Source organism: Haliaeetus leucocephalus, unplaced genomic scaffold (assembly GCF_000737465.1).
Source record: "Haliaeetus leucocephalus isolate CR32 unplaced genomic scaffold, Haliaeetus_leucocephalus-4.0 Scaffold351, whole genome shotgun sequence".
NCBI classification, from domain to species: domain Eukaryota; kingdom Metazoa; phylum Chordata; class Aves; order Accipitriformes; family Accipitridae; genus Haliaeetus; species Haliaeetus leucocephalus.
The window spans coordinates 5,258,630-5,280,997 of NW_010972787.1; positions in this window are offsets into that span (position 1 = coordinate 5,258,630).

Genomic DNA, 22,368 nt, shown 5'->3' on the forward strand with positions numbered 1-22,368 from the left:
GCCTACATTTAGACTAAGTCCCTGTAATTGATGTTTTCTACCATCTGCACACCTTTGAAGGCCTGGAATGAGGCAATAGGAAACACAAGCCACAGGGACCAATGTGGGCACACAACCACAACCACACCAGTGAATGCAGACAGACCTCAACTCATACTGGTAGTATCGTTAACCTTTGAACTGGAAATACTGAGGAGCTGAATGAGTTGAGGTGACTGCATAGAGCCAGCCTGGATCTGGAAACAGTACAGTCATGTTTGGTTGAAGCTATTTCTGAGCTAAGACACCCTACTGCAAACCACTCCCTGGACTTGGCCTGGTCTCTACAAGGAGGATCTACCTTTCAGGCTCTTTTGTTTTGCAGAGATACACTTTTGATTTTTTTCCTGTGTTTTCTTCTAGGCAAAGGTGGAACAGCAGTTAAGTTGGAAGGCCTTTAGGTTGCTTATTTCAGCAACCAAGTCTTGTTGAAGGTGGTGAATGCAGTTGCTTCATTGTCAACTAGAAACATACTTCCTGGAAGGCATGAAAACTGAAACTCTTCCTGACCCTTCTTCCTTTCAGAGAGAATGAGTTTAAAAGCTCTGGTATTGGTTCTCCTATCTTTTCTGCAGTGCTGAAAACCTTGTGTTGGTTTATTATTGAGGGGAGATCTTATCGCTCTCTACAACCACCTGAAAGGAGGTTGTAGTGAGGTGGGTGCTGGCCTCTTCTGTCAGGTGGCTGGAGATAGGACGAGAGGAAATGGCCTCAAGTAGTGCCAGGGGAGGTTTAGGTTGGATATTAGGAAAAATTTCTTTATTGAAAGGGTTGTCAGGCATTGGAACAGGCTGCCCAGGGAAGCGGTTGAGTCACCATCCCTGGAGGTATTCAAAAAACGCGTAGACAAGGCACTTCAGGACATGGTTTAGTGGGCACGGTTGACGGTTGGACTTGATGATCTTAAAGGTCCTTTCCAACCTAAATGATACTATGATTCTATGATTATGCTGTGTTGCCAGCACAATCAAGATTCTCTAGCAATGCCCAGTCTATGCTTTTTCTCTCATTGAAGTCAGCAACAATTCAAACCAGAAGTGATAAGTAACTGATACTGATTTCTACTGTTGCTGAAATCTAAATCGGACACAACTTCTACTTCCTTACATAAAACCTTACATAAACCCTTGATGAAGTTCCTTGTTATAGTGGCATACCATAACACCTAAGATATTCCCAGAAGTATTGGGATGGTGGCTGCCTAAATGCTGTCTTTACACCTATAAAATTAATGAGGACCAACTTCTGTTTTCTTTTTTCCATTTAACACTCTGTTTCAGGGTTTGTCAATCTTTTGTTAATGCAAAGAATACCCAGTCTTTTAGATGAAAAGAAAATTGAAAGACAGTTGCTAGCAGGGTTGTTACAGAGCTTTTCACTTAATTCAGTGAAAAGTTGGCTAAACTGCTTTTATGTTTATTTTCCCCAATTCATTTGGCTTGCCTGCTTGAGTGCAGAATGTGTGTGTCTGTATGTTCTTCTGGCTGAGATATGGAAATTAAAATTATTCTGCGGTTTACTGCTTCCAGGATAAAAATTAACCCACAGGCAGTAGCTTGAGGAATTGTGGTTGAAGAACAGATCTTCCTTTTTGAAATTCAGTCTGTGCTTCCCTTATTTGTCAGCAGTTGTTTCCTTTATTCTTTGGATAATATTGTAGATGGCTTGTCCGCCTCTGAACAGAATACAGCACACACTCAGATGCCACAGTCACTGTGGTCACCTTTCTTTGTCATTGTGTTTACAACTTCCTTTTATTTCAGAGAACAGAGACTTAATGATATTTCCTCATCGCGACCATCAGGACCTTTAAGTGTTTCCCCATAAGTTAATCCTCACCTGCACCTTTCTAGTTTAATTTTTTTTTTTTTTTTTGGCATCTTTCACTTCTATTGTGCTGAGAAATGTGACAGTGTCTAGTGCAGTGTTTCATTTTCGGTTGGCACTCTTAAAGAGTGTTTTGCCTATAGTGTCTCTCTGTTGTTTTGGGGTTTTTTTTACTGTTTCCAAGGACTCATCTTGTTTGGTACGAATTTGCAAGCCAGAAGGCTGCTGATCTGAAAGACCACTTCACTTTTCTCTCCTTCACAAGTGACCACAGTTCCTTTGGTGACATTTTCCATATATTTATTCTCTCCTCCTGTTAGTCCTGTTAGTGCTTTGGTTTTTATTTAGTAGAGACTTTTAACTGCTTCTTTATCTAGAAGGGGTATTGCTTCTTTTCATTTGTTCTCCTTCTTTCACACTGTTCTTATTTATCTAGACTTAAGTTATACTTGCTGGGAAACCAGGAATGGTTATTGAAGGTTCAAAGCTATTAGTGTCAGCTGAAAGGGACCTGACATCTTCTGACCTTTTTTTGAAAGAAATAGAAGAACAAGAAAATTAAATTACTTGTCCATACAATTAAAAAAAAATCTGTCATAAAACAAAAAATAGAGCCCATGCCATCTGGCTAAAGTATCATAACCACACAATTATCTTTTCTTCAATCTGTCTTTCTAGTTGCTGCAATTACAGAAGAAAAATGTCCAGGTCATAAATCACTTCACCCTTTTAAATGTTAATGTTTTAAATATTTAAGCCTTTAAAAATGTTTTAATAGCTTTATAGAGTAGTTCCTCAAAGCTATGCCACAGTCACTGCTCCAGAACATAGTAATCCATCACTCTATGCTTTTCTACTAGGTGTTTCCAGCTACTAATTAAAAAAGAAAACATGAAGTATGTTGACAGACAGCAGTGGCCCTGGGCACAAAGACATAAAAACAATAGTAACATGATTGCTAGAGAAATGGAAGTAGTCATTAACTAATCACAGGGAAAGAAAGATAAGACTAGCACCAGAAGCAAAGAACATGAGAGAAACTAATGATGTAGAAGCAGGAAAGATTTAAAAAATAGTCCCACAAAAATCAACTGATTTGGTGATGCAGACAGATGAACCAATCCGTATCAGTATAACTTTCTTCTAAGAAGAAATATGGAAAACATACCTTAAAATCTATCTCTTCTGCTCAGACAACTGGAAGTTGCTAGTGACAACTAAGCAAGAAGTCATATTTTCCTATTCCAAACCCCAGAATTTCATTAAGCCCACAGCAGTTAATAACACACCCCTGAGCGCTGTGAGCAGAACTTGCAGAACATGTATTACCAACAAAGGACAAGAGAAGATTTAGAAAAATTATCAAAATGTATACAAACACGGTTTATTTAAATATCTGCTTACCTGCAATCATTTATCTTCTTTTTTTTTGAAGAAGAAGGCCAAGAACAAAAGCTATTTACCCCTTTCCAGCCAAGAAAGACTGCAGACACCCACAGCCCCATGTTGCTGTTGAATCACCTTCCCTCACCTATCCTGACTTTCTTATTCAACATAGTTTTATTCAACTGGCCAGAATTAAAGCCGTTCTTGAAACACAAAACACAACTCCTGTGCCTTATAATTAAAGCAAGTTATGGCAAACCGAGATTCCAGCAAATATAGAAAGTGATAGCAAACAATTATGAACTCGCTCACCCCTCCTCTTCTGCTGGCAGCATATATCAACTGAAGGGCACATATTATATGCTCTTGTCATCTAACTGACTAACATTTGTATTAGTCTCTTGGTTTTTTTGTTTGTTGGGGTTATCTCACCTTCCTCTATTGCAATGAATCAAACGTTGACTAAAGTAATGGATCACTGGTGAATTTTCCTCTGGGCCCATGGACTTCAGTGGAGGAGCTGGGAGAATTGCCACAGAGCGCGAGAAGTGGCCGTATAGAGAAGAAAACAGTCGTTACATGATGGGCTTCTGTATCCTTTCAGGATCTTGGCAATGACCAAGCTGTTCTATGTCAAATGCTTATTCAGAAAAGAAACAAGTGCAGTAAAACTTGCTGTCAAATACAAGTAATGTTAGAGCAATGGCTCTGAAAACACCTTCTCAGGGAGATCACTGTCATTATGAAGCTTCATATGCTTCAAAAGTGAAGAAGACGGGAAGCAGGCTGGATTCAAATTGTCATGGGGTGTCTCTTGCACAAGAGAGAGAAAACATCACTAAGGCAGTGATAATGGTCAGTATCATGATCATACTTGGACCATGAGAAAAGTGAGATCCCAAATCCAAACGTCAGTCTGGGCACTGTGAGAATGCAGAGAAAATTGTCACCTTGCTACGCAGTGTTAATGTGGTGAGGGAATGGATGTGCCCATGACAGCCAGAATTTCCACCAGTGAAGTAGTGGTGTTGGACACTCCTAATGAGAACTGCCCAACTTAGAAGTATATTAAGTGGATCTGATTTTCAGAAAGCAGCAGGGTCTGAAATTCAAGACTTTCGGAGACTGTCATGTAAGCTGCCCACAAAATTAGGCAACAAAATCATCTCTGACAATCAGTAAATGTAGTAGTTACTTCATCGCTTCTTGAGGAGCAGTGGCAAGGAAGCCAGAGATGACAGTAATGTCAGGAGATGAAAATGCAATAGTGGGAAAGACTGTAAACCACAGAGACACTGGTGACTGCAGGGAAACTGTTAAACTAATGAGGAAGGAACTTGAGGAGAAATGTAAAAAGTCCTCCATCCCAGCCCACGCAGTAACTGTAGAATTGCCCTTCCCATTCCTGCTACTACAAGAAGTAATTTCTTGATCTGAGACTTTCAAACCATTAACGAAATAAATCGAAACCAAATAATATAAGAATGAAAATGGAGTGCACAAGTTTATTAAGGGACTTTAGAGGGTTTTATTTCCCCAGCTAACTGTCGGGTACACTGCACATAGCCTCACCGCACTCAGCCACCGATCCTGCAGTCTCCAGCCCTGACCAGCGTCAGTATGAGATATGCTCCTTGCACGACATTTCTCTAACCCTCCCGAAACCTTTTTTTTCATTTTGATATTTTTTTTCTCCTGTACTGCTGATCTAAAGGGAGAGCAGAAACATTTCCATCAGATGTAAAAAGTATGTTTGTGAGAGGAAATTGGGAAAAATATTCTTAAAGAGTTGTGGTATCTCCTGACTATTTTTGCTGTCAGATTGACTATATTATTTACTATTCTGTATGACTTCACTCCCTACTCCCTTTCGCTCTGGATAACGTAACTTACTGTTCAAGGTCTATCTGCCTATGACAATTTTGCCTTTCTGTATGCTCTGTAATATATGTAAAATTGTGTAGCATCTCTGGACACCTTGGGAAACTTTTAGCAAGCCTCTCTTTGCATTCCTTTTTCCATTGAAGCCCATTCAGCCAAAGCCTTCCAGAGCAGCAGTGCAATAGGTAGGTAGCAATATACCATTATTTGGAACACAAGTTTACCATTTAAATGTTTTTTCTTTTCTGAATAGAAAGCAAAGGCACAATCTACTTTGTAGCCTGAATGAGGGATTAATAGAGAGTATATATGACTTTTTCTGCTTGTGTACCCTGCAGGTCTTGTCACAAAGACTTACAAGAGTGACACAGGTTAAAAAGTTCATACTGAGGTTCTTCTCTTAGCGTGAAAACACATTTCCTTAATTCTAAAGGTGCTAAGAATTGACATTGTTAAATGAAGTTAATGGAAGGTACAAATGTTCTGCCTCCTTTGGAATAACAGGACACAGTTACCCACTGGTTTTAGATATCTATGGTTGAAGCAATTATTTTAAACAGTATATCTTGCAGGGTCAGAACGCAAAGAAGGTAAGCCAAAAGGAAGTGGCAGCTGAAGTAAGTGGTAGGATATAGCCTCAGAATAAAAGGGATCAGCACAGCGTATTTTTAGATGCTTGGGAATGGGGCCCAAAAAGAATAAAACTGTGCAATCAAGGACACTGCTTCCCCTTCCAATCACACACACACTCTCCATATTGTATCTAATCACTCACAGTTATGGAGTCATTTCCTTAGGAGTTCTAAGGGAATCACGTTTGGATACCAAAATGTGTAAGCAATGCATTAATTTGATACTATAGAAACTTGCATCAGAAGTCCTTGACCAAAATATTCAACACTACGAGTACGGTATCATTCTTCCAGTCCCTTCACAGTTTTCCACCTGGTACATTTTTCAAGGATGCATATTAGCTCAGAAAATAAAGAGAATAGATATTAAATTGGCCCTAAACTGATAATGAATCTTTGCATGACTTCATCGTCACATTAAGGAATATATTTCAAGACAAATAAAAGGAATCTTGACTAATTTTATTGTTTCTGAGAAAAGGCCTGTAGAAGGAAGAGTGGGTGGCTGAATAAGATCCCATAAAACATTCAGCATTTATGAAATAAAGGCAAACGCGTTGACAAGTGAAGTGAAAACTCAGTGTGTTATCACTGAGTCACACACTGAGAAGCACATCTGTTGACACAGAATGTAGAATATATCAAAAGAATATAATATAATACCAAGCAAGCCCTCACAGAAGCAGCAGAATGTAAAAGGCTTTAAAATCATTACACATAAAGAGTAAAATCAGGTAACATCCACACAATCTGGCACTCATGCTGTCACTAGGACAGATAGAACCAAAAAAAAGTAAAGCCATTCAAAAGCAACCACTTGTGCACTGAAGCATAACAACCAGCTATCTTTGTATTTTGTATTAGTATTAATATCTGAAACTCCACCTTGTTTGAAAAATCAGTACAGTTTTGAATGGCTGCCCTCTGAATGACTGATAATGCCAACTAGACATATGTTACAACAATACAGGCACTGCAGTAATATATATATATACAAGGAGACATGACGATTGTTATTTCACTTTTAAAAGTCACTATGCCCTAGGGCACAATTAACAGGCAATAAATTCCTACATGCTACTGAAGTGTAGAGATTAGTGTTTGCCTGTCAAAGCATGGAAACACATTTACACCTAATAAAATAAGGCTAATTAGCTGTTTAAATAATAGGAAATGTCAGTCAGGGGCCACAAAAGGCTATGAACAATAACTAAACCCACCACCAAAAAATTAACACGTGTGTTTAAAGAAAAGTCGAATGTTAAGCATCTAAAAGAGCCTTAAATGTTTGCCAAGCCATCCAAAAGAGAAGGAACTTTACTTAAGGGATGAAACAATAGTTAGTGGTAGAAACTTACTGGAGTACAGTAGGGCATGTGTCACTCCAGTCCGCGCACTTCTTCACAATTGATTTAGGAAAATCTTGTACATACTGGACAGGAATTCAGCGCGAATTTGCAGCATAGTACAGCTTCTTAGGACGTGTTTTGGCCTTGTCCAGTTGTAGGGTTGCAGGTGATGTCAAAGGGTATGTCTGAACCGCAGGGCAGGTGCGCGCGGCGGCGTGCCTGGCTCTTCCCATCTCCCAGCCATCTACCTCTGTTGGAAGACGCGCGTCTCCCCACCACCCGCAGCCCTGCCTGTCTTTCCTGGGGAATCGAGGGCACGGCAGGAGGATTAGATGGCTATGAAGTCTTGCTCTAACATGAAGTCAGGATGCAGCTATACATACTCCCAAACCCCCAAACTGGAAAAGCCCAAGCCCCTCATTGAAATACAATGATTAAAAAATACGCTCTGCATTTAGGACTATATATGCTCACTTGAAAGTTAGGTAATGCAAGGAAGGAGGAGGTGGACAATAGCACTGGTGTGATATGCCACTGGAACGGACAAGTGATTTCTCTGTACTTCTGACCTCAGCCATTGCTTCTTCCTGAGAAGATAAGAATGGCGGCAGAGGTAGGTCTTCTAGATATTGATACGAGCCAGGTAGCTCTGTTTCGTAGTGGTCAAGGATCAAAAACTGGATCCTAGCTACGGCTAATGTTGGAATTTATCCACCCAGATATGTGATTAGTTTTTCAAAAAACACTATAAATACTTTTCTGTTAGTTTTAACAGCTTCTAGTGTTCTCCTCCTGTTCTCTCCCTTTTTTCTCTAGCTTTGAATTTCAGAGAGGTTGAAGCAATCATTACCCAGCACCTATATAAAGAGACTAATAGCATAATTTCTGAGTGATTTCATGGTTTGGTCTTCTACTCAGCACTTATAATCTGACAAAATTAAGCTGTATCACTCAAAATTGAAACTACATCATGAAGACAAGCTTTTTTGCTGGTGTGAACCCCCAAATGTAAAATAGGTACAACAAAAGTTGATTCTTGCCTGGGATACTTGAGTTTGCCAAAATTCCACTGAGCACAACCCTCACCCAAAGCATTCGGCACCTTTCACAAACACTAATGAGAACAATCTGTTGCTCAGCTGAGACACTTGGAAAACTTGCATTAAAATAATATGTTGCATTAAGCAGTGACAAACTGGAGAATAAATCATCAAATACAGTTTTGAAACCAAAATGGTTTCGGAACCAAAGTTCAAAGGCACTTAGTGTTTGCTGAATTTGTGGATTTTTCCCATTCTGGATTTCTTCTGGCCCATGGCAGGAGTCAGCCCTCAGGCAATGAACAGAAATGATCTCACATGATTATGAATAAAAGCAGGACCTGCAAAGTGCTTGTGATATATGCCCACTCTTCTATATTGTCTGCTCTGCATCAATATTCCCGTGCAGCACTGAATGATAACCATGCGCTGTGTTAATAAGAGCATAGCCAGCAGATTGAGGAAAGTGGTTTTCCCCCTCAGTTCAGCATTTATGAGATAAATCTGAACTAGTGTGTCCAGTTTGGGGACCTTCAAGCAAATGTCTTGACACAGACAAACTAGAGCAAGACCAGTAGAAAGGCTACCAAAACGTTTAAGGGGACGGAGTACATGACATAGGAAGTGAGGGTGAGAGAAGTGGGTTCATTCAGCTTGGAGAACAGAAGCCTAAGCAAGGATCTGATTGCTGTCTACAACTAATTAATGGGTGGTTATAGAAAAGAGATTCTTCTCGGAGAGGCAAGTTGCAGCTGGGGAGCTCTTACTAAATACAAGGAAAAAAACCTTCCCAGTGAGGTGCTCAGGTGGGAGAAGGGGCTGCTGCAGAATCCTCAGAGATAGTCAAGGCCCGAGCAACATGGTGTAATTTCAAAGCTGACCCCATTTTGAGTGGGGGACTGAGTTTAGACCAGATGAGGTCCTAAGGTCCCTTCCATGCTAAATTATTATATGATTTACAAGATCATTGCAGGAACATAATGTTGGGAAACACCTAAACCACATGATGAAATACAGTTTAGTATCAGTGGCATTTAAGCATGTGTTTGAATTATTCCTGAAACAGAATCAAGAAATAAATATAGCTGCATGACGTAGAAAGATAAAGCGCCTGTATATAGCTTCAAAAATTCTTGAAGAGGGGAAGGATACCTAATCTAGCCTGCCAGATTGGAACCAAGGAGACCATCTGTCATTTCCAACATTTTTTATAGGCTCTTTTGTGATTTTGGGCAAATAACTTAATCTCACTATAAATCAGCTGCTGACTTATTAAGTAACAGGATAAATCCATTAATACTTAGGTATTTGTGAGTCCTTCAAATAATACTCAAATAAAGTTCACAAGTGGATTCCAACAGGGCAAAGGAGAGGATACATCTCCTTAAGTTCTGAGTCATCTGTCTTAGTGTAAAACAAACTGTGCCATAAGAGTATTACGGACAGTAAAGCTAGGAGGTTTAGCTCCAGGGCAGACATCTATCATGTGGACATCTGCATTTGCTTAGAAGAATCTCACCCAGGAAGCTATGATGCAGAACTGCTTCCTCATGCCAGTTCCTCAAGCATTCAGACACAGCGTTAATCAGAATGGAATAAGAAATAGGATAGATGTTTCTTTTCTTCAGTCTCTCAATAATTGCATTTGGTGAGGGTTTGGTTTGGTTTTTTTTTTTTCACTGTTGCCAATAATACATTGACAAAACCACATTGTAATCTCTGTATTAAAAAAACCAGATTATTACAATCATAAAGCTGCCCCAATGACTTCCAAGAAATAAACTTCTGGATGAAAAACAAATACTTCAAGTTAAATGGGTTAAATATGAATGATGGTTAGGAAAAATATTTTTGGAATTGTCCTAGGACAAGTACATTGACTGCTTACATACACAGAGATCTTTGCTCATTCTTTCAACTGCACAAATCCTTTGTACTCTTCAGTTTGCACTGTACTCTTTGAATGCCAAGATCACCACAAAAATGAGACATGACTTCTTCCCTATGATTAGTAGATACTATGTCCTGTGTTTACAACTGGTGGTCTGTCTCCCTGCACCTTCCACATATCCCAATGTGATTATTACTTCTCCAGGTGTGAGGCAGTATATGAAGCAATATATGAGTGAAGCAAAAATGAACCTCTACCACAAGCCTGAATTCAGTAAAGCAAAAATTCCACCTTCGAGCAAAAACCTTCTCCAACTACTTTATCACTGATATAAATGCATGGAGTTCTCCCAAAAGCAAATGAATCTACCAACTTATTATCTGCTGCCACGCCTATTTTCCTAACCATGCTTCTAGAAAGTCCCATCTCAGTTCTCTCTTCTGATGTCTTGCACTTTGACATTCTTCCTGGAATTACAGTTAGCCCGACTTACTTAATTTAATTAGTGTAAAGATGATGTACACATGTTCTACCACAGTATTACTTACAGTCTTTTAAGCATGTGTCTATATCCCCAAGGGCATCTTAGTCTACGTTCAGGGCATTTTGAATCCACATCACTTACTCAGCTATGACACAAAAAATTAAAGGCTGTAGGTCTGGTCTACAAACTTCACCTCTTGACTTTTCTTAAGCTTGGACTGTAAATATGTTACAGTAGAAATGATCTTTTAATTCTCTCTATGTACATCACCTAGCACAATGTGACCCTTGTCCAGTATCGGGACACCTGCATATTTTATACTAATACAAATAACTAATATCAACAAGCAAAATCTTTTGTGTGTGTGTGTGTAACAGAGAAAACGTGCATGGGAAGGAAATTACTTCTAGTTTAAGAAACCAGCAAAATCTACACACTCAAGGATAAGTAAAATCCAGTAGAAAAAAAGGATCAAAATCCATTGTCATTGCTGGCAGATCTTAATGATGGGATGTAATTTAAAATGCTTAAAATCCATACTGCTTGGGTCTTGGGAAAATCATAAGGTAGACTCAAGCAGATAAGAACAGCAAATATATCACTGTAGCTTTTCATCAGATTCTGGGCTGCTACAAGGTCTCGGGCAATCCCACCGAACCAGCGTGTGCGAAGCGTGCGGGCTTCCTTACGCCGCTGCCTGGTTTCCTCCTCCCCGAGAACAATGCAATGAGCGGGACTGGGAGGGCAGGAGAGCATCCAGCCCTGGAGGACAGTTATTCATGCTGCTGCAGCCAGAGGCCTGTCAGCATTTCCACTCTTTCACATGCGTCCCAACTTCAGACAGGGATTACATCATTTTAACCACTTTTCTCACATTTAAAAAAGTCAAAATTAGTCAAAACAAAAACAGCAACCATGTGTGCTCAGGGATGTGAGCAGAGAAATAAGGATAAACAAATCTGCTGTCTTGCATATCCTACCAGCAGTTCGTCTCAGTGTGATCCTTAAAAACAGCAGGGTGCCTAGTCTCAGCTTTTATCAAATAACATTTATAGGACACCCCACATTCCCTACCAGTGGACCACAAAGAATCAACAGGGAACTAATAGGCTGCCCTTTATTTCTTAAATGTTAGGGTCCAGCTTACTCAAAAAATACTATGATGTATTTTGTTTTGTTTTGTTTTATAGCATGGGAAAGAATGAATGAGAAGTGACCCATACAGGCTTACTTACGAAAAATTACGGTTCGTATTACAGGCATGTTTATGCAAACAACTGTGTGTAAGGACGAATACCCTTCAAAATCACAGTTCTGCATCAGCATGAGCACATGAAGTTTGCTGTAAAGTCTGTTTTAAGGGAATGTCAGTTTTTCAGTATAGGAAGAGGGAAGGCAGGCTCTAGTATGTCTAGACAGTTGTGTTCAGGGGTGTTGTCCCTAGACAGCAGAGGATATATGGCTTTTAAAGAGGACAAAGATTGGCTTTGCTATAAAAGAACAAGCCACTTCCTGGAGAGGAAGATGCACTGATTTTTTAGGAAAATGCAGACACATTGTGAGCTCCAAGGAACAGTGATCTAGAGAGGAAGGAAGAGGCTGCGGTGTGAGGACTAAACATTACCTACCTATAAACTTTGTAATTAAGGCTCATAGCCTGTTATAAATGAGTCTTTGTACAATCTTCACCTAGATGACAAGAAGCAAATGCTTTATTTTATGTCTTTATTGTTTTCCTCTTCTGCTTCTCTCCTGCTTGAAGGAAAAAAACCTTGTAAAATACACCTGTAATATGGATTTCACTGCTAGTCAGGAGGAAAGCCAAGGCAGAATATGCGTTGCAAGAGAAGCAAAAGGCTCTGCACTCAGGAAAAAACAACAAAAGTAAGAGACTATAGAGATAACCTGATAATGCAGGGGGATTTCCCAATGAGGTGCCATGACTCCATGCTTAGACATGGACTCCCCGGACTCTCAAAGTTTCAAGGAAAAGCTGGCACTGTTATGTTCACAGAATTCATATAGAAGATAGGATAAGTTTTCCAAAATTTTAATAACATAGTTTGCAAAGGCAGCAGGTTAGTTTTTTCTACAGGAAAATTCAGAAAAGCAAGAAAAATATGTGAGAGGGAGGCAATGGAAAACTGCTTTTTAGCTTTCATATTCCAGTAAGCACATAACATCCTTCCTTTGGCTACAAGACAGCTATATTCTCTAATATTTTATTGTGAATAAGCACAGATACAGGTTCAAGGAGTTCTCTTCCATGGTTCCTGCTGTGGCTTTTAACTTCTCAATAAATTTATTGAGTTGAGTTTCTTTCTCCATCATTTTCCAAATGATGAAATAATTTTAACAATATTATGAAGAATAACGTATTGATGTTTTACTTATCACAACTCAGTAGCTTGCGGTTTTAAAATGCAAAGAAAGGAAGTGGGGGGTAGGAGAGACGTAAAATCCTTTGAACAGAGAAATAATCCTGAAATCTACTCTTCTCTTTCTTATCACCGAACATTCACCTCTTATTATGTTCAAATATGCCAGACAGTGGTTAATAATAGATAAGTGTATCTAGAATGAAGGCCAAACACATCATTTCATGCTCCTTATCTCTGTAATCTTCATTCAGAGGAATTCTCTTCTTCTTCTGGAATCTGGGGCAACTTTTCTGGAAACCACAGTGATAGCAAACTCAGTAAGTTATCAGTCCCCACAACAAGTGTGAGTTGTGGCTGGAAGCAGAGCAGATGAAGATATTGACTAACAGCAGTTTTTTTCTATAATATCTGTCATTAGACTAAAGAAAGCATGAGTTCATGGCACATTGGGTACAAAACAAAGGATGAATAACTTAACAAGGCTTTAAGGAAAAATGCCAGAAAAAGCGTGGGGATATGGGGCATTGAAACAGAACAGTAGATTAATGCATTAGCCTCTCACTGTCAGACTAGTAAGAAGCTAGCTGAGGTTATTAATGAATGAATTGGTGGTCTCCATTTAGTAGACTTTCAGGAACATATCTCAAAGACAGAGTGTAATTTTTAGTCTGTCTTTGACAATCATCCAGGAAAAGTGCTGAAGCACATGTTTTAGGCTGGATCTGAGGACCGCTTCAAGGAATAAGCAAAACATGTTGGCAGGCAGAGCTAAATATGGGTAATGTAAAATGCTAAAGTACACCTGATGTCTACTATCTTTATTTAAAGAGGGGGAAAATGCTGATCTGTAGGGCTTTGGAAACACACTGGATATATTTTGTTTTAAGAATTTTGTGACCAACACTGGCACAGCTTAGTTATTGCCTCTGTAGGGTAGCTGCATGTGAGGCCTGGTGTTTTAGTCTTGCATTCATAAAAATGGGTGTGAAATAAGAAAGAGTATAAGCATATTCAGAAATACCTCCCATCCTGAGGGAGAGAATAGTTGAAACATCTTAACCACCCAATCCCAATGCTACTTCTCAGCATATAATGAAAATTAAGTTGTTTCTCTTGGACGCAGAGCAGATCCACATGTCACCTCTCGACTATATAAAGAAAATTCTGATCTCCCTTAGCCACATCTTGTGCACTAAGAAGCTACAATACAGCACACCTTTTAGGGCATCATCCTTATTTATGCTCTTTAGACAGAAATATCCCAGAGGAGAAGGCTCCAGACACTCTTCCTTCCTCTCTTTTTCAAAGGATTTTTTTCATCTTTTCAGGATGGTCAGCATGCTATTCTCAAACAGAAGCCAAAAGCTATAGCTTTTACTACAATCAGATTTAGTAGGAATCTAGAGGGAAAATCAAACATGGAAAAAATAATAATCAAAGTTTTAATGTAGATCTAGTTGTTCATGAAATCTGGTGTAGATCCAATTTCTAGCCAGGGAAGAGCCCTCTCCCCCCTCCGCAAACGAGTATTCTGCCTCAGTTTTCAAGCAGAAAGAGCAGGTACAACACAGTAGCAAGGTTGAACGGTAATTTTTAAGAAATCTGTAGAATTGGAAATGTCCAGAAAAATTTTAAAAGCTGAATGGCCTAAATTTAATGATCTAGGTAGTTTTCATCCTCAAATACTCAAAGAATCAACACAGCAATCACAAATCTTACACTAAGAATTTTCCATAAATCTCACAAATTTGTATTGGTTTTATCTATTGGCTAGTGGTACACCTAGGAGCTATATTTAGGAAAGAGAGGGAAAGTGTATTCTAGATAACAACAGAGTCAATAGTCTGATGATAAGAATATGCATAATTTTAGAATAAACTTTGAAGGCAAGGATAATTAGGGCAATTGTAAAATAACATAGCCTGAAAAATGGATTTTCTAAGAGGAGGCTGTGTCCAAGCAATACAATATCCTTCCTTGATTGTGTAAAGGAGGTTTCAAAAATAGTAGAGTACAGCTCTTATCTAGCAGAATTTTAGTTTAGTATTTGATACAACGTCACAAGGAAAAATATTGTTTGAGATGAAGAAGGGTGTTAACAGTAGAATTGATATTTGAATAAAATATTACTCAGAGAGAAGACAATGAAGTACCTTGAAATGGGATGATTCAGGATATATTAGACTTCCTCAGGGAGTGTTTTTAGGATTAGTCTTAAATAAGATAAAATATTTCCATAACTGATGGTCCCACAAGAAATAGAAATATGCTAATTAAAGTTAATGGTAGCCCAGAAAGTCAGAAGGTCTCAAACCAGAGGAACATCAGACTAATCACATGTGGAATACATTAGAATAATAGAAACGTAACAGAATAAAACAAGGTCATTGACTAGAGATTAAGAATAAGACTTTTGGCAGCAAACTAGGAGCTTGCCAATTAAAGATCTCTGGTGAAGAGGAAGCCTGAGAGTAGCCTATGAAGCACCAGTGTGATGCAACTGTGAAAAAAAGCAAATGTGAAGAACTATTACTGTAGCTGTGTAGGCACTGATGTGACCTCATCTGAAGCACTCTACAAGGTTCTGACTACTCATGTTCAAGAAATGTAAAATTGAAGCATGTTCTGGGAATGGTTACTGGGATTATCACAGACAGTCTGGAGGCTTCATGACCTTTTCATGGAGGAAGAACCATGCAAGCTAAAACATAGTCAGAACAAATAGGCATGAACTGGCTGTAAATGATTTCTGCCCAGACATGAAGTTGCATCATGACCAGAGCAACGAGGTTCCAGCACAACCACCCAGAATAAGAACAGTCAAGGAGGAAGGAAGAGGAATGGGATCAAGTTAACTTAATATGCAAGTTTATTAAGATGTTATGAAAATAATTCTATAGCATGGCTCTTTGTAACAGCAGTGGACAGGACTCAGTGAGCCAAGAGGAGCCCTTGAATCCAAATGTGATCCTATGTCGACCTCCCTTCCCCCTCCTCGTCTCCCTTGAGCCCATATATTACTTTGATCTGCCCACTCTGATCCTCCACCACAAAGGTATTCACACAAATTTACTCTCAGAGGAGGATATGACAGTCTCTCTTGAAATGTCCACTGTATATATTTCCCAAACCCTTTCAGGACTGTTTGCTCCTTTGAATAAATGGCTTGGGGTTTGTTTTTCCGGTAATCTTTTACAAGTTAAAAAAGTCTTTCTGAAGAAGAAAACACACAAGTTTTCATAGCTCATTTGCATCTTCTTTGTTCCAGTCTAAATCTAATTCTTTAAAATACTTGCCTTTTTTTTTTTATTATTTTATTTTCTTTTTTTTAACCTAGAAGGTCACTCTGAACCCAATTCACAATCTTCCTTTACAAAAATAGAGTTCATCATTTCTTCTGAAACTAAAAATAGAGTATTTGCCTGATGGTATTAACTTAATTTGTTTCCTTTCTCTTTAGTTTTAGTTCAGTATGTTAAATAACAATATGTTAAATAACCTCTACAACACTGTAATGGCATGTGCTTCAGTAACTTTGTGCAAATAAACTTATTGGCTTTCTGCTGCAACATTTTTTACTTAGTCAGTACAGGGCTGCCACTTTTTTAAGTCATTGATGGTTTCTGTCACAAGCATTTCCTAATGATGCTATATAAACTGAATAGGAAATCTCATTGTAAAACAAAGTTACAGCAACACGCTTTCAGCATCTTTCAACAATAAACTTGAGCATAGGAACAGGATTTAAGCTGTTAGTATGACACATAACAAAAAAGTAATTTATGTCATAAAACAGGTAGCTGTAGAGACTCAGAATTAAGAGATGCAATACAAAGAGCAAAAAAAGTTAAGCCCATTGTGTGGAAAAACTGCAGTATGGCAATATGAATAAAATCACCCATGGAAACAATTCATTAACTGCCAACATCTTTTACAATATAAGAATGTTGAACTTCATAAAAGCTTTTCCTGAAGAAACACTGTAATAGTTCGGTACAAAAGCAACGTTGCTGTTTCGCTCCAGCCTTGGCTCGGTGAAGTCCACTCTGTGGGGTCATTGCACCCATGTGGAACCCTCTGAAATTCAAGCAACCTCTCTACAAGTGTCAGGGTTTGCATACAAGCTGCTTGCTGTAATATGTAAGCTGTAACTTCTATTTACCTACATGTGAGCAAGCTGCAGTTTTCTATCAGAAATGAGTCATCAGATTCAAACCTAAGCCCAAGCTTGGCCAGAATTCCGGGCGCTCTAGACCCACTTCTGATTTTGCAGGTTAAATGTAGGCATGCTGGTTCACATCTTGAGGAGTTCAACACATAATTGCCTTCGAAGATTTGAGCCTTAACTATTTCTAAGCCAGCCATCACCATGCCCTCCATGTGACTAATGACAGCATTCTTAAGCAGCACATTTGTCATGCTTTTGTTTTTAAAATGATAGAAAAAGCACATGGAGAAAATTTTCTGTTGACAGTTTCTTATAGGGAAAAGAAACATTATTTTTAGTGATGCACATATTTTTACTGAAAATGTCTGTTTTCTGTGTGAAACGCCAACTTTTCAGTTTGGTGATTATGGGCTCATTTATTGTCTTCAGCTGTAAAAGGAAATGAAGGTGACTTCTGATTATCTTGCTACTTAATGGATATGGTTATGAGTCAGAGCAGTCTCAGACTCCCCTTTTGCTGCTAGGCATTTTGGCAAACTCTTGGGTGATTTTTTTTTTTCCTGCACAGTAGCAGGAATGGGAAGTAATGTCCCATTCAATTCTTTCAGCTGGGACTACTATTAATTATTTTCAAGGTTTCCCTTAGGAAGACACTCTCACAGGAAACATGCTCTTAGTCTCACCTATATGTGCAGGGTGGTTATGCTTCTGGGAGGCAAATCACTCCAGGCTAAGGGGGAAGACAAAAATGTTTTGGTTCTTTTTTTTTTTTTTTCTCTTTCTGTGAATTCTCATGAGGAACTTGGGTTTCAGTGCCAAAAAAAAAGTTTATGGAGCAGTGAGGTCCTGACTACGTGAGCACTGGCTAGGTTAAACGTCGGACTCAGGCTGAAGGATTAGTGTATGATTAATATTGTCACAAGGAGGTAATAGAGCTTACTGAAAATAGTTATTCAGCCATTGGTAGGGAAATACGCCTACCAGCATTCCCCCAGGTACTGCCCATGTAGCTTCAGCTGTTGCATAGACATTGCTTTTTATCTTTCGACCTTGTTTTTTCATAATTCTTACAGCATTGCGAGTGAAGAGAAAAAGTACTCAAAATAAGCCACAAGCATCTAACTCCCAGCTAGACTGAAGAGAGGAAGGCAGGTTCAGGCTGTTCGGCTACTGAGCATCCCCTAGTGACTGGCTCTTCCCATTACAGCCTCCTGCTTTTCTGAGTCCACAAAAGCAGCACAGAGACGGGAAGCCCGGCTTCTCAGACTCCGAAGACCCGATTACCACAAATAAAGAAGTGCTAGACTTACAAAAGCACTCACAAGCTACAAAATAAGTCATCACTTCAAGACAACAAGGACCTCTTTTTAATCCAAGTATGTAACTTGGGATTAAAAAACAGCTGGCATCCCTTGTCTGACCTACCAAAATGGGAACTGAAGACGCTTCTACAGATATACTATCTTTTCACTTAAAAATTAACTAATGACTCATAAATCAAATAATGAAACGAGGGATTGTTGGTATTATTTCCCCACTGGATGCTACAGCACGTTAAAAACTTTACATTTCATAGAGAGATAACAATGTGCTTTTTTTGGTCATCTCTTGGACTGCTTGCTGTATTTGAATGATGAGGATGGGCAAGTTTTGCCTCAACAAAATCCTGCAAGCTGTAGAGCTTGCTGGTAAACAAACAGGAAAAAATCATCTGCTTTGGCAATATGTGGGATTCTTTTTTTTTTTTTTTTTTTTTCTTCCCTGCAACAGTAACTTTTTTTCTAAATACTTTCACCAGCTTCAGGAAAGGGTGGGTTAGAGTCAGGGGTTTCCTGAGCCTTTTCAGAACATGGTTTTAACGTAGCCGTGTGTTCAGAAGAGCCCCTAGAGAGTCTTGTTTTGGAACACTCTGACGCCTACACATTATTATCTTTGCTACGTTTTGCAGTTTTGTGTGAAATTTATTTTTAATCTTTAACAAAACATGGCCCTGTTTATCTTAAATTCAGAAAAGGTTTAATAATTTAAAACAAAATAACTTTTTAAATAATTAGATTTACAATGAATGCCAAAACATAAAAGCATAAAGCAAGTTAACAAGAAAGGACTTCTTAAAGATCAAAGAAAATGTGTTTATTTGATTTGATTAAAAACAAATAAAAAGTACTTTCACTTTAACAGGTTATAACTGGCTGTTGACAGAAACCAGTGAAAGAGTTTCCCAGTCCCACAGGATAAAGGTTTTCTTCTGATAGAGGTTCACGTACTCAGAACAGATTGCCCACTGATACGTCAAAGGAATTATATTTTGAAAAGCGACAAAGCTGCATCAATATTAAAAACCGTGGATACAAAGGCAAGTTTCCTCGGACAGCACGCTCCTTTTGCTATTATTAAGTAGGACTGATGGTGTACATCAATGGGTATTCCCATCTTCCATCCCTCTATACACAAAAAAGCTCTGGGAATGGGAGAGGTAAAAAGTACCATTTAATTTAGTGGAAAGGCAGGATATATTAGCTCAAAAACTGCTTTAACATAGCAATAGAGTTCCCAGAAGTGAGATGGCTTCCATAGATCTCCTCCTCAATGGGCAGAGAAGGCTGGTATGTGGCAGCCTTTGCCCTGCCAGCCACGTTGTGCCTCTGTCGTGACAAGCTTCGAGTCCACGGGGGAAGTCTCTCCCCGAGGCTCCAATGGGAAATGTACAGACCTCTCATGAAATGATGCTGTGCTGGGATCCAGCAAGAAAAAGCTAAGTAATCGAAACAGGAATTTGCTTTAAGTCAGGATGTCTAAAACTTTGTTTAATGAGGTTTTATGTTTGTTAATACCAATTTAACTGCTAAAAGAGCATTTGAAACAGTATGGGTTTTTTTAAAAGAGCAAACACTTTCCTCATTTCTAAAAGATAAAAGAATCCATGGTCTAAAGATCACTTGAAACCTCAGTGAAGTCCCCCAGCTAAACCAAAAAGACCAGATTTGACATTCCAAAAATGCTGAGGTAAAAAACATCCAGAAAATATTTAAAACATTCATACATTTCAGACCTCCTCTACACAAAATGATGAAAAAATCATCCTTAAAAAAATAATAATTTGCAGGTTATCTTTAAAAGCAACATGTGAAATTCATCATCCTAACTTTACAGAAGTAATCATTTTAGAGGAGCGGTAGTTATTTTCACCCTAATTTTAGAGCATCCACATACTCTTAAAGAGTGCCCACATACAAGAATGGCCTCTTTAGCAACCACAGTCACTGCGTCTCACTTTCCATCGGCCTGGAAGATGCCTTCAGACAGACTATCCAGACCTGCACGCCAGCAACGCTCCCCGGCAGGCAGGCTTCAGCACACAGGGCCCTGCGTCCTGGGGCTGCTGCGCCTGGGGCAGTGCCTGTGGGTTGCTGTCTGTACTCTGGTGAGCCTGGTGCTGGGGGCAGCCTTGAAATCATCTGCAACACAGAGGGCAGCCATACCTACTGCTTCTGAGCAGTCGAAGCACTCATCGCCCACCACATGCTCTCATTTTTGATCAAAGGTTTGGCCAGCCTGACAGTTGCTCGTGTAATTCCTATTAACTTGCAGCAGAGCCGCAGAGAGGAATGAGATACTACTCCAATCATCCGCCATTGAGATGCTCACTGTAAAATCATTAAAACAAAGCTGGCAGTGAAAAAAAAAAATCAAGCCTTGCTCCAATTTAAAATACTTGGTAATTTGATGAGAAAATGTGTGCATGATTTGTGTTTATGTCTGGAAGTTTTCCCTAGCGTGAAAGCCTTTAAAGGAAAACCAGATCTTTCTTGCAGTGTATGTTCTTTCATGTTATGCAGCCTAGACTGCGGATTGCAGTGATGTCAAAAATGTGCATGGAGTGATTGCATCCTGTCTGTGTCCTGCAAGAATGACTTTGAAATTTAGATGTTTCATCTCTACAGTCATATCCTGATCAACAAACTCAGTCAATAAATAAATACATTTAGTGACAAACCTAGCTTTTTCTGTAAGCTGCAGTTAAACAGGAACTTGATTTGTTTTTTGTATTCACATCTATTCTATAATAATGAATCCAGCACCACAATACCCGAGTACCCATTATAATTACAAGATCAGAGAAACCTTTGTGGTACCCATTTTCCTAAAAATGATTTAAAAACCCCAGTCCTCCATTCTCATTCTTTTGAAGTCTTTGCTTTAAGTCTAAGACCTGAACACAAAAGGCCAGAACTTTGATTAAAACATTCTTAAGTGGTGAACTGATTTTGCCCAAGAAAGAGGAAAACAGAGTATAAAGCGTATGATCTTTTCAGTAATTTTTTCCAAAGCTGAGAGTGCCATTAAAACATATATAAATTTCCTGTTTAAATATTGCTTCTTGTGCAAGATGTCATGTTTAATTGTCACGTATGAAATTTGTAGCACCAGGGAAATTTGGGGCAAAATCTCAAAGGGTTGAGTGAGCTCCAGGTCTCAGAAGAAATATGTAAAATAGATACGCCAGATGTGTATCAGAAGCTACGCATCGAAAGCTGTGGAAAACCTTGTGATTGTTGGAAAGTCTTTCAAAGTTCTTTAAGTGCAAGCTAATATGAATTCCGTTACCGTAGTGTTATTTTGGCTATTAATACCTGCCTACTAACACAGCAGCTTTTATCCACTACTCTCAAGACTAATTTCCAAAGATTAACCTGCTGCAGGCCCGTCCCTGTTGGTCACTGACAGAAGCTCGGGACCTCGAGGGCTGCCTGCGGTCCCTGGTACAGCAGATTACCTGGACACCTCGCATTTGCACAGCGCTGCCCAGGGAGGCTCCATGGCTGGCCGCCTTTACCTCAGGGAGCACCGCTGCCTCGTTTCGCTACGTTTGGCTGTCAGCGGTGCGACGCTGTTGGGGTCACCCAAGCTCTCTGCTTTTGCTGCCTGTGGCCCACTAGGAGAGGAAGGGTTTGACCAAGATGAGCGGCCCGCACCTGACACCACAACATGGCCGCCACCGGCCTACTACGAGAAGAAGCCATGGCCCAACTCCAGCTCCTGCTGGGGGCCAGGGCGGTACCAAAACGGCTGGCTTTTGCCGCCACGGGGGAAAACAGTGCGGTCAGTCTACGAGCAACAGCCCTGGAAGCAGGCAACCCATGGCCGAGGAGGGCACAGGGCCGGAGAAGGGGCCCCTCACAGAACCGCGGGGCAGAGCCCGCCGGCCGCCATCAACCGCCGACCCCTCCCTCACGGCGCCCGCGGCTCCGCCCCCCCCGCGGCCCCGCCCCTCCCTGCGAGGCCCCGC